At 42.0% G+C, this 14942-nt stretch overlaps 1 protein-coding gene and 1 long non-coding RNA gene across 4 annotated transcripts in view; one reads left to right on the top strand and one right to left on the bottom strand.

Moving 5' to 3' along the window:
* The window catches only part of LAMA4 (laminin subunit alpha 4), a 157274-nt gene extending 152922 nt beyond the window's left edge, over positions 1-4352 (bottom strand). The window contains exon 1 of the mRNA XM_039531831.1: positions 4264-4352. The gene's annotated coding sequence lies outside the window, so the exon portion shown is untranslated. The remainder of the gene's footprint in view (positions 1-4263) is intronic.
* Positions 1-14942, top strand: part of LOC120401668 — a 60082-nt gene that overhangs the window by 23540 nt on the left and 21600 nt on the right. The gene's annotated exons all lie outside the window — the stretch shown is intronic.

The raw sequence follows: 14942 nt of genomic DNA, 5'->3' as shown, positions 1-14942 counted from the left end.
GGTCATAAAAATCAATAATGATATACAATAAAATCTTGGTACGAAGCCTGCCAGACATCAATCTGCAAGTATCAAGTAGTGTGACATGTACCATGCATACAGGCACGAATTATACTTATACATCTCCCCTACATCATAGACCTTTGTCTATTTAATCCTCTCCTCATCACCTTGTTTGTAGGCTCAGTCCTAATTCTGGGAACTGGTGGCTTAGTCCCAGATATTTTTTAGCTTATACTTCACCCCAGCATACAGGGCAATTAGCATGCTAGAACAAATTGCTGAATTGGTGCTAGGATGTGTGAAAACTTGGCTATGTATCAGGCTACTCTCATCCAGAGGCTCTAGCCAAATAGTCCACAATGTTCCCCAGTCTGAGTCATACCAGGTTGGAAGGATGACCTTGTGGTTAATTCAGTGTGGGACTCAAGCAATCTGAGATCAGATCCTGGCTTTGTCACAGACTTCCTGTGTGACCTTGGGAAAGTTACAAACTACTTACTTTGTCAGTCATGTCTACTGAGACTGTAAGCTCTCCAAGGCAGGGACTTATTCTTACTATGTATAGATATGTCTACACTGCAATGTAAGCCCAGGGTTAGTAGAACTCAAGTTAGCAGATCATGAGTTTGTTAATTTAGGTCTTGAGCATCTCCACTCATCTGTAACCCCAGGTTAGGAATTCTTGAATCCGGGGTCCTAATCTGGGGCTCCAGCACCTACATTGTGTTATGCAGGCCCTGATCCTAACCCCCCATATCCCAGACTGCCTGGAACCCTCCCAAAATGTGGCTGCTCTGGCTCCTTGTTTATGGTGCAATGTGGGAAAACTTGACTGTCCATAGGACAAAGAAAATCAGCCCATTGGACTGTGGAATACTTTTGACAGACTCCCAGATCACAAATCCAGTGGGGCTGTGTCTTCACTGAAAAGCAATAGGACTTGAATACTGGGTCCCAGCTTGACTCAAGCTCACATTCTCCACCCCCTGGAATTCTAGGACACTGGGTCCAAGCTTTAGGTTTGTACAATTTGTATGTAGACAGACGGGGGGTTAGGCATGAGCCTGAGTTCAAACCCTTGGCTTACACTGCAGTGTAGATATACCCTCCATGTACATTGCCTAGCACTATGAGCCCCTGATTTTGGTTGGAACCTCTAAGTGTTACCATAATATTAATAATAAAATAATCAGCAGCAGTGTTCAGTCACAAGGAGAACTAATGCAAGCATCATGGAAGACAAGCTCTGCGGGATGCTATTACGAAATTTGCTATTATTCATGTTTTCCCTTCATTTTGTAGTTTCTTATTAAGCCTACAAAAGGGTACTTATTGCATCAATAGTTTATAAATGAGATATAGTATGTTGTGCTTCCCAGTTCCACACACCACATGGGATCAAAGCTGCAGGGGACTGAGAGAATGTTGTGACTCACACAGTGTGGGCACTTGGTCTCGTAAGGTTTTTATTGTTTGCTTAGAGTTGCTATTGCATATTATGGTATGTGAACATCACCAGCTGTAGTTTGTCTGTTCATTTACTTTCCCTTATGGGGATTTGGAAGGAGGAGATGAGAGGATGTTAGCTGTTTTATTCTTTCCGGTGGGAAATCAAAGAAGGATGATGGAAGAAAATAATACAGAGGAAAAACAAGAGGCAGAGAGAAATGTTACTTCCCCCCCAACACTAACCACTCTTTTTCCATGAAGACCTAGGTCAATCCTGCTTGAGAAAAATATATGGGAGGGGATTAAGGGGACTAGAGGAGAATAATGATTGAGTGGTTAGTGCCCAAGCCCAGGACTCTGCTACAGACTTTCTGTGTGATTTTTGGCAAGTCAATTAGTCTCTATGTGCATCAGTTTCCCATGGGTAATGGAGAGAATAGTTAGTCCCTACCTCATACAGGTGGTGTGAGGATAAATACATTAAACAGTATGAGGTGCTCAGATACTACAGTGATGGAGTCCATATAAGTACTTACGGTAAATAGAAAACTCCATGAATTTCCCTTTAATAATTCCAGGATGGGAGGTATTGTCCCTTCCCCAGAAAACAGGCCAACATTCCATCATCAAGCCCCATGAATGCCAGGAGGCAAGGACTCGCCACACAGAAGCCTTGTGCCTCTGCCTTAGCTTGAGGACCCCTCAGCACAGTTCTAATGAAGCCAATCAGGGCTGCATCTGGCCAGTGCTACAGGGACGGGGTAATATTTTATATTAGACCAATGTCTGTTGGTGAGAGAGACAAGCTTTCAAGCTACACTGAGCTCATCCTTCAACCCCCCCTATGTCTCCCAGTAGAGCACTGTGACTCCATGCAGAAGAAGCCCAGGTGAAGATTGGGGGTGGGGGAAAGAGCAGACTTCCAGCCTATTCCCTCCCTCTCCCTCACCCACAGACCTGCTTTTTAATCCCACATAGAGCCCAGCTCCTGTGGAGACCCAGCCATGGGGTCACAGGAAAATAGGTTGGATGATGGTGGTGCCTAGGAAGCAGCAACTCACACAAAAACACAGGGAAGGGGAGATCCCCGCTGTGATCAAAACCCATATGTGCCCTTTGTTTTTAAAGAAGCAGAAGTACTAGAGCACAGCAAGGGACTGATATTTCTGTAGTCATAGCGGAGGCAGGAGCAATAGGGACAGGTGTGGCAATGGCAGGGAGGTGTAACAGCAGCTACAGTAAATGGGTCCCTTTCCTCCCCCTTCCAAACAGGGCCAACAGAGGCAATAGCTATATTTCTCTCTCTTAAACAAAGGTAGTCTTTACTGTGAAAATCCATTCACTAGCAGTTGATGAGTGGGTTCACTTATTTACCTCTTGCAGTGTATGCAGGTGCTTTGCAGTGAGCGCTGAAGTCTGCCTGCCATTTCTGGATCTCTCAGGACTAGTAGAAGAGATAGTCATTGGTTATGCCCAAAGAGAAGCATTTAAATTGTAGCCTATGTGTTACCAAATGGTGCCATCACTTTGGAGGACAATGGTGATAGTTGTTCAGTGCAGTAGTGTCTAGAGGTCCTATTGTGCTAGCCACTTTAAAAACAAGCAGACACTGTTGATGGGGGAGGGGAGGGGCGCACATTTAAAGGTTCTGAGGGGGCATGTGACTGCCCCACAGAAATTTTCAAACTGTGGGAGGTACCCCTTGAAGAGAAAGCAGGAACATCCAGGGGGTGAGCGGTGATGACAGGAGACTCAGGCTGGCGATGACAGGCGCTCAGGCAGCCCTGCAGAGCAGGGCTCAGAGAAGCAGCCCTACCTCCACTCCCTGACTTACCTCAGCAGGCCACCCATCATGTCTGGGTTGCGGGGACAACTAAAAAAACTCTTGGGAGGCACATGACACTGCATGCCCCACACACATCGCCTCTGCAAGCAGAAAAATCAGTACCTGCTCCAGAGAGTCTGCAATCTAGATTTGTGACAAAAAAAAAAACCAGAAAAGGAACCAGCAAAAGGACAAAGAGGTAACAGTGAAGCTAGTCTGTTTTTACATAATTAACAATAGGCTCAACTTTCTACCTGTCAAGCATTCTTACATTTGCTTCTTGGTAATGCAATATAGACTTGGTTTATTCCTCAAGTGCTGTGGGTAAGTAACATTTTGTAAAATGCAAGTGACATTTGTACAATTTGCAGGCATATGAAATTTCAGCATCGAGTGATAGCAAATTTGCAAAACATGGCAGCACTTCATATGTTTACAGGTTGGTCATAATTCACAAAATTAAGCAGAAGAGTGTTAGTTTGCCACCATAGCTCCCTGAAGTGAAAGGAGTTTCAGCAAAGCCTAGCAAGAACAGAAGTAGTCTGTTCTTTCAACAGTCTCTGATACCATTAGTCACCTTGAGTAGTACCTTAGACTCCAATCCTACAAAGACACATGATATGAGCAATGTGAATGGGGTTAGAGTGGTGGTGTTTGCCAGGCAGGAGATATGCAGGAAGGGAAAGGAAATTAGTAGATGGGTATGTGCCCTCCATGGCATGGGTTTGTAAACAGTTGATGGTCAGGGCTTCAGCATGACTTAGAAGCAGATTACCCAGCCCCACTGCCATTTTGAAAATGTGTTTCAGAGGATAGAATAAAGGGGGACAAACAAGAACTGGTTGAGTGAGGGGCATGGGCCTGGTGGCTCAGAAAGGATGCAAGCTCACATCTGCCCAAAATGACAGCAGCCATTGGGTGCCCGGTACAGAAGTTAGCATACCTGTACAGTGTAATAAATATCAATTGTAAAGATAGATACTTACATGCTGATGACCCCTTAAGAAGGTCTTCCTCCTGTGTCCCAGGCTGGGACTGAGCTGGCTTCCTACACAGCCACTCTCAGGTTCTTGAATTCAGAAGTGATCCTGGCTGTACGGACAGAAATCACTTTCCTTTAATGAATTGTGGTCATCCTCAGAGGCCTCAGTCTCCTCTGCAGAGGGAGGAGTTACACTGTCCACAAGGCCATTAGGTTCTGTGGTGCACGTGGGCAAAAAAATTCTGTCCAGCTCCTTGTAAAATGGACAGGTCCCATAGGCACTGCCTAATTTGTTTCAGGCATCCCTGTTTTTTTTCCACGTTCCTAAGCTCTTTATATGGCACTGATCAGCTTCCCATCCATGATCCTTCTCAGCTATGTGCTTAGCAATGTTCTCAAGAGGTTTCTTATTGTGACTGGTCACAAGAGTTTGCTGATCATTGCTTTCTCCCCAGATAGTGAGGAGATCAAGAATGTTACCATGGCTCCAGGTGGCTGCAAGAGGCTTATGCCAGTTTTTAAGTGGGGAAGGGGTTATCTGGTCAACTGGACCCCAGAATAGTGGAAGTCGCAGAGTTAAACAGACAGGTTGGTCATGGATGCCCACACAACAGTGTGGGACAGCAGTTGGAGAATGGCCAGTGTAATGCACAGAACTATTGCGTGCACATTAACAATAGTCCTCGCTAACTCAATTCACAGTAAATGTACTCCACTTTGAAAGTGGAGTACAGAATTCACAGCAAAGTGGGAGTTAGTGCACTTTAAGGGTTTGTGTCATGTGTACACAGGCATTTTCAATGCACATTGGCTTGAGTTACTGTGAACTAACCCCACCATAATAGTCCATTCTTCTGTAACACATAATCCCAATTGAATAGTACTATGTTCTGACTTCACCTTACTGTAAAAAACATAGTAAACCTACTCATTTAACTCCAGAATGTTAAAAGGGAAGGGAATGAAAAAAAAATGTATTTAAACTAAGAAAATATCAATTATGCCAAATTATATTGTAATACAGCATTAGCTATAGGATATGATCGTTCAGTAATAGTATCTCACAGACATATGGTACCATTACCTAGACTTGCATCTAGAATTGCGGAGAGTGACAGAGAGCCACTTGTATCTAAAATAAGGAGTGGCAGAGAGCAATTTTCTGGTACTAGGTTGGCCTAGAAATTAAGCTATCATTGTTTTGTTCTCTGGGCACTGCTAGGAGCAGAAGATGTGTTTTATTTAGCTTAGTTTGTGTCAGAAGGCTGCTGCCACCACTACAAGAGGAGACTGCTGCGGCCTCACTCTCTAGTCAGTGCACGTCTAGAACATGGCTTCTGGGTCTGGTATTTGCTGCCTGGGGCAATTCTTCAAAACCAAGGCAATTGTGCCCTTGTGACTAGCCTGCTTGTTTGGTCGGCTCACTCATTGTCTTGCCTATTCTGGGGTAACCAAAGACATTTAAACAGAACCAAAGATCTAATGACCTTAGATTAGGTCTCCAGCTCCAACCTGATCTTAATAGTCCTTGCTTGCTCCCTTGCACTCAAGTGCTTGCCCCTCCCCTCCTGAGGGAGTGGGAGAGGAACCCAGGCCTACCCTCTCCTACAGGTTCCAGCTCAGGAACTCTGTGTTTAAACAGCTCAGAACTGCATCTTAAGATCGTTGGCTGCTTTTCTGGGCTGCTTCCTATCTCTTGCCTTCTTGCAGGTGTTGTTCATTGAGCTATACTCAGTGGCTCTCCCCTTGGAAGCCTGACTCCTTGGAAAGGTTTCTCCTAGTCCATTGCTGGGAAGTTTTAGAGGCAACTCCCAGTCACTCTGGCAGCCACCTTTCTCTGTCTAAGCGATAGCCTTTTATCCCAACTATTGCCAACTAATCACTGAGTCACAATTGGAGAAGTAATTGCACCATCTATTAGCCATATATTAACTCTTTTGTGGCTGCTACTGTGTGGGGTCTATATACCCCATTACAGGGATGCATGGAGGACAAATTGAAATGGCTTTTGTTTGGATTATAGAACTCTGGTTTGCATTGGCTAGCGCAGCTGATTATTCCATACCATGACTTCACAACTCACTTCTTTCTTGTAGCTTCTGCTATTTGATTGAGTGTTAAAGGCGAGAGAGACCATCAATGAAGGTGGCAGTTTTGCTCAAGAAATTTAAAAATGGAAATCTCTAGAAAAACAAAACATGGCAGATCTTTTACTAGCATTTAGGAGAGAATTGTTTTAGAAAAGAAAGTTGTAAGTGAGGAAGATACAGGAATAGATATTGAAGTAAAAGAAAACATTTTATTGCCAGAAGAGCTGCTCAATGGAAACTGCCTTTAAGGCAATGAGTTTGACATCAAATTCATTACCCATTTTGGCTTGTATGTCTTGGGGGTAAAGGAAAATTGGAGGTTGATGAAAACTGCAGAAATCACCAGGGGACTGGATACTTTTCAAAACAAAGATATAAAGTCCTCTCTGCTTTGACTTGGCTGATGGCCACTAGATGGCTGTTCTCACAAAAGGTCTGAGTTTGTCTTAGCTGTATGAGAGTGAAGTCAGCAGAAAGCATTGGCTGCCTCACAGAGAAGTTATTCAATGAGAATGGCTCATTTACTTACTATTGTATGGGAGGAAATGCTTACTTCTTCACCTGTAGGCTATTTTAGAGTAAAGAGTTAACTTTATTGAGAAATGTCTAAGAGCAGATGAGTGTCTGACAGTGACAAGGCTAGTATCGAGCATGTGCAAAAAGAGCAACTGAGTTCCACACAGATACAGACCATGGGCTAATCCAATCCTTCTACAGCAGATTGGAGTGTAACATATGCCAAGGCCTGCCTGAGAGCGAGACCTCCAAGAAAGTTTGAGTCACTAAAAAAAATTGTTTAATAGGGATGAATATAGGCATTTAGACAACGGGTGTTTTGACATTGACTTCAATGGGAGTAGTATCAAGCCATTAGAAAATTGACAGCTGATTCCAAGTTCAGAGAGAGATTATTCACAGCTCAAGTTTGTTGTGGTTATCAAGAATGTAAACTTGTCTTCCATAGTAATAGTGACCCAATACACTACATCTGTGTAAGAGGTATTAGGAAAAGAGCCATTTGCTTTGGTTGATCTTAATATAGTAATATACACTGATATTAAGTGTGAGAATTTCATGAAAATGATTTGGAGGAATTTTAAGAAATACTAGAGAAGCTACAAGGATAGCAAGGGTATTTTGGTATTGCTATTTACTAAGGCCATTTGTGAATAATTCCTTGTATCCGAACTGATTGAAGACCACTTCGCATTCCCCTGGCCTTAACATATTCCATCTTTTTTCACCCATGTTGACCAATATTGGCCTTTTGGACTTTTTAGAACTGATCTAGATGTTTAATTTTAAACTTTAGTTTACTTAATTTTAAATCTCTCTCATTTACACAAAGGGAAAGCCAAAATATACTCCAAAACTAGACTAACTTTCTTTAGTATGAGTGCAGAGAATTTTTTTATTCCTACCCAGGAAACACTAAAGACACCCTCCAACCATGACAAAAATCCAATATTTTTGGTTTCTAGTTTGTATTTTGATTGCTGTGTGGTCAAGAATATAAGATTAGTTAATCATGTGAATGCAGATATGTTTATTTCTCTTTGGGAAGTGTAATTAATTTTTTTTTCTGTTCAGCTGTTCCCAAAGTTATAGGAGCACATGGCATCCTGCACTCCACCCAAGATTATAGAAATATTTGAAACCACAGGAAGGCTATGCAGCTGTGCAGGCTTAGATTGCGACTCATTGATTTAATTCAGTTTTGCACAAGCATCAGCCCCAACAATTTTTTTTAAAAGGTGGAATTACTAGAGAAAATAGTGGTCTTGTTTTCTAACTATTTAACATGACTACTTAACATGATACATATTCTTCTATGGTTTCCCAGGCTGTCCCAGCTGTCTTCCGTTCTTTTAAATCACACATTTTGAGATTATTAATGTGAAGAAAAGTTACTTAGGAAAGAACCTGACTTTAAACATACTGTTGGTTTTAATCTATAAAGCCTTAGAAATATTTACTTTAGAGACTGCTGTCATTTCTGTGCACAGGAAAAGAGGCAATGTCAGTTGATGAACTTCTATTGATAGCCCCTCTGTTTGCACTGTTGAGGATCAGAGACAGGGCACTTGCAGGGGAGGGTCTTGTGGGCCTCCTTTCCTCAGCAGATTCTGGCTCTTGCAGCCCAGCAAACCTTCAGAGCATGATGTTTCTTTTACCAGGCCTTTACTCATAAGGTCTAAAAGTCGAGGAAGTATTTTCTTTTAATAATGTTTTGACTCTTTGCTTGGTGAATTATGGCTACAGAAATGGTTAGAATCGCTGCTTACTTGAGGTAGTTAAATGTTCATGTTTATCTGTGTGATGTGGCAAATAAACCCCTAAATCTGATTCTCTGCTTCATGAATAGAGCCCTACCAAATTCACGGTGCATTTTGGTCAATTTCACAATCATAGGATTTTAAAAATAATAAATTTCATGATTTCAGCTATTTAAATCTGAAATTTCATGATGTTGTAAAATGTAGGGGTCCTGACACAAAAAGGGGTTGTGTGTGTGTGTGTGTGTGTGTGTGTGTGTGTGTGTGGTCACAAGGTTATTGTAAGAGGGGTTGCAGTGCTGTGACCTTTACTTCTGTGCTGCTGTTGGCGGTGGTGCTGCCTTCAGAGCTGGGTGGCCGGAGAGCAGCAGCTGCTAGCTGGAAGCCCAGCTTGGAAGGCAGGATCACTGCCAGCAGCAGCACAGAAGTAAGGATGGCAAGGTATGGTATTGCCACCCTTCTATACTGCTGTCTCCAGAGCTGGACACCTGGCCAGCAGCCACCGCTCTCCAGCCACCCAGCTCTGAAGGCAGTGCAGAAGTAAGGGTGGCAATACCATTACCCCCCCCCCCCACACACACAATAACCTTGCAACCCCCCTGCAACTGTCTTTTGGGTTGGGATCCTCAGTTTGAGAAACACTTGTCTCCCCTGTGAAATCTATTTTGTATAGGGTAAAAGTACACAAAAGACCAGATTTTCAGAGTGGAGACCAGATTTCACAGTCTGTGATGCATTTTTCATGGCCGTGTATTTGGAAGGGCCCTATTCATGAGTAATTCTGTTTTACCAGCTACACAACAGTGTTATATTAGATGGACCCCTCTTGTTTTAAGTCACTAGACAAGATAAAGTAGTAGATCCAGAAGCATGGGAGCAATGTTTGGAAGTAGCCTTGGCTGAAGAGCAGGAAGGTTCTTTAAGATCTAATGACTTGATTTCTGAAGAGTTAGGAGTCAGCTGTATTTCCTGCATCACCTTCTATTGAGGAGGCTATGGAATGACAAGAGTAATCTTTGAAGCAGTGAAAAAAAAGAAGATTCTACACATCTTTATCCACCTGTTCACCACAGAGGGGAGATAATGTGGAAACTGGATAAAATGGCGGAACATGAAGGCACAGAGCTGTCTGCCGCCACAAACCCAAACCCAAACCCAAATCCAAATCCACATCCAAACACAGGGCTATTCTCAAAGGATTAAGTGGAGTTTTGCACAACTGTACTCAATTGGACAGGCCTTAGAGATTTCTAGAAAACCTCACATTTAGAGTAGGTCATGTGTAGAGTCTCAAAATTTGGCATTTTAAGTCCAAGATCATAATATATAATTATTCAATTCATATACACAATGCTTTGAAAAAAGTAAGTTATGGATGCCCACCTGAAACAGTCACAAGTCAATACAAGGATAATTAACTCAACGTGGGTGATTGTAACTATGTAAATTGGAACTGTATGTTAGTTATACGAAGTATGGAATACAAGTTTATTTACTGCATGTGAACTACCTTTAGTGTCTCACTAGAAAATCATATCATATCTTGAAGCCTTATAAAACATTGATAGAATGAAATTATTTCCATATTTTCATTCTGTATTCTGTTTGTTTGGAGTTTGAAGTGTTTCAGCTAAACTCAGACAGAATTTTTATACTGTAGTATTGCATTTACATGCTGTCAGATGAGAACTTCAAAGTCTGAGAAACTTTGAAAGAGACATTTTAATAAACAAAACATAGCCACATTAGTTTAGTAAAGAGGACACAGCAATAAGAAAAAAAATTGAAGAAGTTAGATTCACTTCAGTGGAGGGGAAGTCTAGTATTACTACTCCTTTGTTAAATTTGTTTATTCAGTAAAGGCATTTGTATTTAAGATGTGCCAAATAATTTTACTTGGATTAGAGAATGAATGAATGAAGCTGACATTTCAGAATGCCAGTTCAACATAACTCCCATCCTGAAGAGTAGTGTGTGTACAACTCTAATTCACCTGACTCCCCAGGAACAAATACACTATAAATACCATATATTTAGGATGTCACTAAAATATACTCTACAAGTTATGTAACAGTTTAACTCTTTACATGCCACTCCTCTATATATATCCAATTAAATACAAGATCATATAGCCTTCCTTTATTTCTTCATCAACTGTGTGATGGCATAGATAGAAAGTAGTAAAATGGATTAATGAACAGGCCCTCTCTTTCATAAATACCTACTTTAAAATACTGATAAAGCGATATCATTATTCTATTTGTCCACATCAGAAAGCTACCACAAAATCTGGTATGATTGTCTAGGATATTTCAGGTCAGGACTGAGAAGTATCACCTTACATTAGAGGTTCTCAAACTGTGGTCCGTGGACTACCAGTGGTCCATGAGCTCCACTATTCAGGTGGTCCGCGGATGGTTCCCTCCAAGGGGCACACCTGGGTGGCCACAAACGAGAGAATGAAGGGCCACCCACCTAATTAGGTGCCTGGACCCTGGAGAAGATGCACATGTGAGGTAAGGTGGTGGCCTTGGGGGGGTAGGGGGTAGGTGGGAGGGGGCAGTGGGCTAAGAAGAGGGGGTGGGAGGAATTTGGGATGTGCAGGGCTGCGGCAGCCAGAGAAAGAGGCGACTTTCCCCAGCTCCAGACCTGCGGTTGCTGGGGAGAGATGGCCCTCTTTCCTAGCCTCAACTCTGGGGCTGCTGCAGTGAGGGAGAGAGGGAGAGACCCCCCTTCTTCACAGCCCCAGTTTGGGTGCTGCCGCGATGGGGGAGAGAGGGCACATCCATCACATTAGAAAGGTAAGACTACTGATATTAAAATATGAGTTCTGTGCTTTTATTTGTAGAACAATAAACATTAATTATTATTAAGTTTTTTTTATAAAGCACTTTTTTCCAAACGCTTTACAATAATTAGCTAACAGTACAAACAACATTTGGAAAGATCATTAAGTGGTCCGCTGAGACCCTCAGCAATTTGCAAGTGGTCAGTGAAAAAAAAAGTTTGAGAACCACTGGCTTACATACATCACAGGCCCTGATCCTGCAACCACATATGCACGTGCTTAATTTCATGCAAGCAGTAGTAATTGGCTAAGATGGGACTACTCACATGAGTAAAGTGAATTATATGTATATTTTCAGGATTGGGATCACAGTTTGGTAAGGGAATTAGCTAATCATCAACTTATTAAATTATTGCCAATCTGTTGAAAAAGCATATTGAACTCGTTGTGCGAAGATTTTAGAAATGCAAATTTAATACCAATGTTCAAAAATAAAGCAAAATAAGTGACCCTGGCAGTAACCAACTCATGTGTCTAGTAAAAAAGAAGAAAAATATAATAACTAGTAAAAAAATAGGATACCAGACCATGGATATTAAATATTAGAGTTATGAAGAACAAGTGTTACCTGATAAACTCAATAGCTTTTAATAACAGACGGACAAAGTCAATGGATAAAAAGAATGAAGTACATGTAATTGTAATGCTGCCTGCAGTGACTCAAGAGCATGAATACCAACTTCATAGCAGACTGTTAGGAACCAGGACACAAACCCCAAATTGGTTATGAGTTCTATGCTTAGCTTTCACCAACCAATTATCAAGTGTAAATTCCTCAGGCACTATACCAGCCATAACATGGAATCACAGACTTGAGTACTCTAATTTGTCTTGCCACCCAGGTGTTTGTACCTTTGTCATAGCTGGTCCTTCACACCAAGAATCACAACACTATACAGGTTACGCCAAGTCCCAAAGGACCAGTCACTTATCTAGGTCAGCGACCCCCTAGATCTCATACCAAAAACAATTCTTGTAGCCAATCCTGTAATAAACTATACCAAGATTTATTAAATAGGAAAAGGAAACCAGAGAGTTATTTACAAGGTTAAAGCAGGTAAACATATATACACACAAATCTTAAATTTCAAAAGGTAATAGAAGTCCTGGTCTACACTGGGTGGGGGCGGGATTGATCTAAGTTATGCAGCTTCAGCTACGTGAATAACATAGCTGAAGTTGATGTACTTAGATCAACTTACCATGGTGTCTTCACCGTGGTGAGTCAACTGCTGCCACTTCCCCATTGACTCTGCTTGTGCCTCTCACGGCGCTGGAGTATAGGAGTCGACGGGAGAGTGCCCGGGGGGTCGAGTTATCGTGTCTAGACTACACACAATAAATCGATTCCCCACTGGATCAATCGCTACTTGCTGATCTGGCAGGTAGTGAAGACATACCCAAAGTGTCTATAATCAGCAAACTCTATATGTCCTTTAGGGCTAACACAGGCTAACCACTTGGGGATCTCTTGCTTATGCCTAGAAACATCTTGTCCTCCAGAGTCCAAGCAGCATAAAGATAATCAGTCACTTCATTACTTGAAACATTTACCTAGACTGGACTATGCACCAATAAGTATGGCTTTGGGAATCATCTTGCACTGATTATGGGCTGGAATAAGTTTCTAGGGTTATCCTAGTTAGATAGGAGAATATAGTAAAATCTACCTTAGAGACCACCTCTGAAGAGAGACCACCTGTCACAAGCAACTATGTGCAGAGGGCATGGAACATCACCTCTCTCTGGTGTGCAAAACTTTGAAGAGAGACCACATCTTACAAGTAACCACTTTTGCTATCTCCCATAAGGGGTCGCTCTTGGAAGGTTTTACTATATGTACATCTACTTCTCTAACCTTATCTGCTTATATATCAGGTTCTTTAACCCTTCCATTTCATGAGAATGAGGTTAATAAGCACCATTTAAGTCACAAAAGAGTGACAGTGCCAAGGCCAGCTCTACTGTTTTCGCTGCCCCACGCAGCGCGCCGAATTGCCGCTGCGGACGGCGGGGGCCGTCCGTGTGCCGTTAGGGTGGCTCGGGTGTTTCCGCAGTGGCGGCAATTCGGCAGCAGCTTCTGTCTTCAGCCAGAAGACAGAAGCTGTGCTGCCGCGGACAACTGAACATAGAAGCTGCTGCTGAATTGCCTCCACGGCGGAAATGCGCGTGCCGCCTTAACGGCGCACGGACTGCCCCCGCCATCCGCGGCGGCAATTCGGCGTGCTGCTTGGGGGCAAAAGCACACAGACTGCCGCTCCTTGCAGATTGCCGCCCCAAGCACCTGCTTGGAATGCTGATCCCTGGAGCGGGCTCTGGATAGTGCATTGTACTATTCAGAGTGGCTATATCACAGTAATGTGGTAATAGCACTGCTAACTATTTTCACTAAGGTCAGCTCCCCTGTCATGCTGTGCTAACAGACAGTAGCTACGCATCTCTTTCAGTTTTTGAAATAAGCTTTTACATCCTCCTTGCACCATTTCCCTTGACTATGCAGCGTCTGTTTTGCCCCAAAAGCTGATAGAATTGCAGCAGTCACAACTATGTTATCTTCATCCTCTTAAGTGGAACTTGCTAAAAAAAATCAATTGACATTTGACTGCACTTGCAGTTTGCTATTTAAAAAGTTTGAGATCAAATAACCAAGCTTAGACAATTTATTGTCTAAAGACTAAGTAGTACAATATAGAAAGAAGATATACATATGGAGCCGGTGTCTTGCAGCATGCAGTTCACATTACATAGAAGGTTTGTGCCGAAATTCACCCCGCAAAACTATCATATTTATATTAGAGCTGTTAACAAGTTAAAAGCACTATGCATGTTACCCAAGACTAAAGTTACCAGTCAGCTTTTTCTTTTTCTTTTTTAGTACCAGGGAGTACCTTTCCTTATCTCTATGTTGGATACCCCATTCCAAATCAATTGCCTGTTTTTTTTTTTTTTTAACCAGGGCAGAATGTTTATGTATCTAGTATTTGACAGGTATCTAGTATTTGCAGAGTATTATGGGATATATGGGTGTACAGAATTGTGGGAAGAGCATAATACTCAGTTAACATAACTTCCCAACACCTATATTTAATATATTAATGCCATATGGAAAATACCTCTTAATGTGGTGTGTGTAACATATGTTTTGGTGAACAGTTCCCCATTTGGCACTGTGATTATTATAAAGGTAACACATTTTTTTAATTGGAGATAGGAAAGAGAGGTAAGAACATTCATGTGAGATTTATAGTGTGTTAGCAAACTGCTTAAATGGCAGTACAATTAAAACTAATACTCACTGTAACACAAGCAAAGCTTTAAATGAATCTTCTATCCAAGTATGAAGCATTAATATTTTCAGATCAACATCATGCAGAAGGTCACTCAAGGCTTCTTCTGCTTTATGAATGTCATTGGTAATCTGAATAATGGGAGTGTCTTTTTGACTTAATAATGTTTTAAAAATGAAGGT

The sequence above is a fragment of the Mauremys reevesii genome, linkage group 3, assembly GCF_016161935.1.
Source record: "Mauremys reevesii isolate NIE-2019 linkage group 3, ASM1616193v1, whole genome shotgun sequence".
NCBI classification, from domain to species: Eukaryota; Metazoa; Chordata; order Testudines; family Geoemydidae; genus Mauremys; species Mauremys reevesii.
Note: the sequence above shows the minus strand (reverse complement) of the source record. Positions and strands in the feature narration are given on the sequence as shown.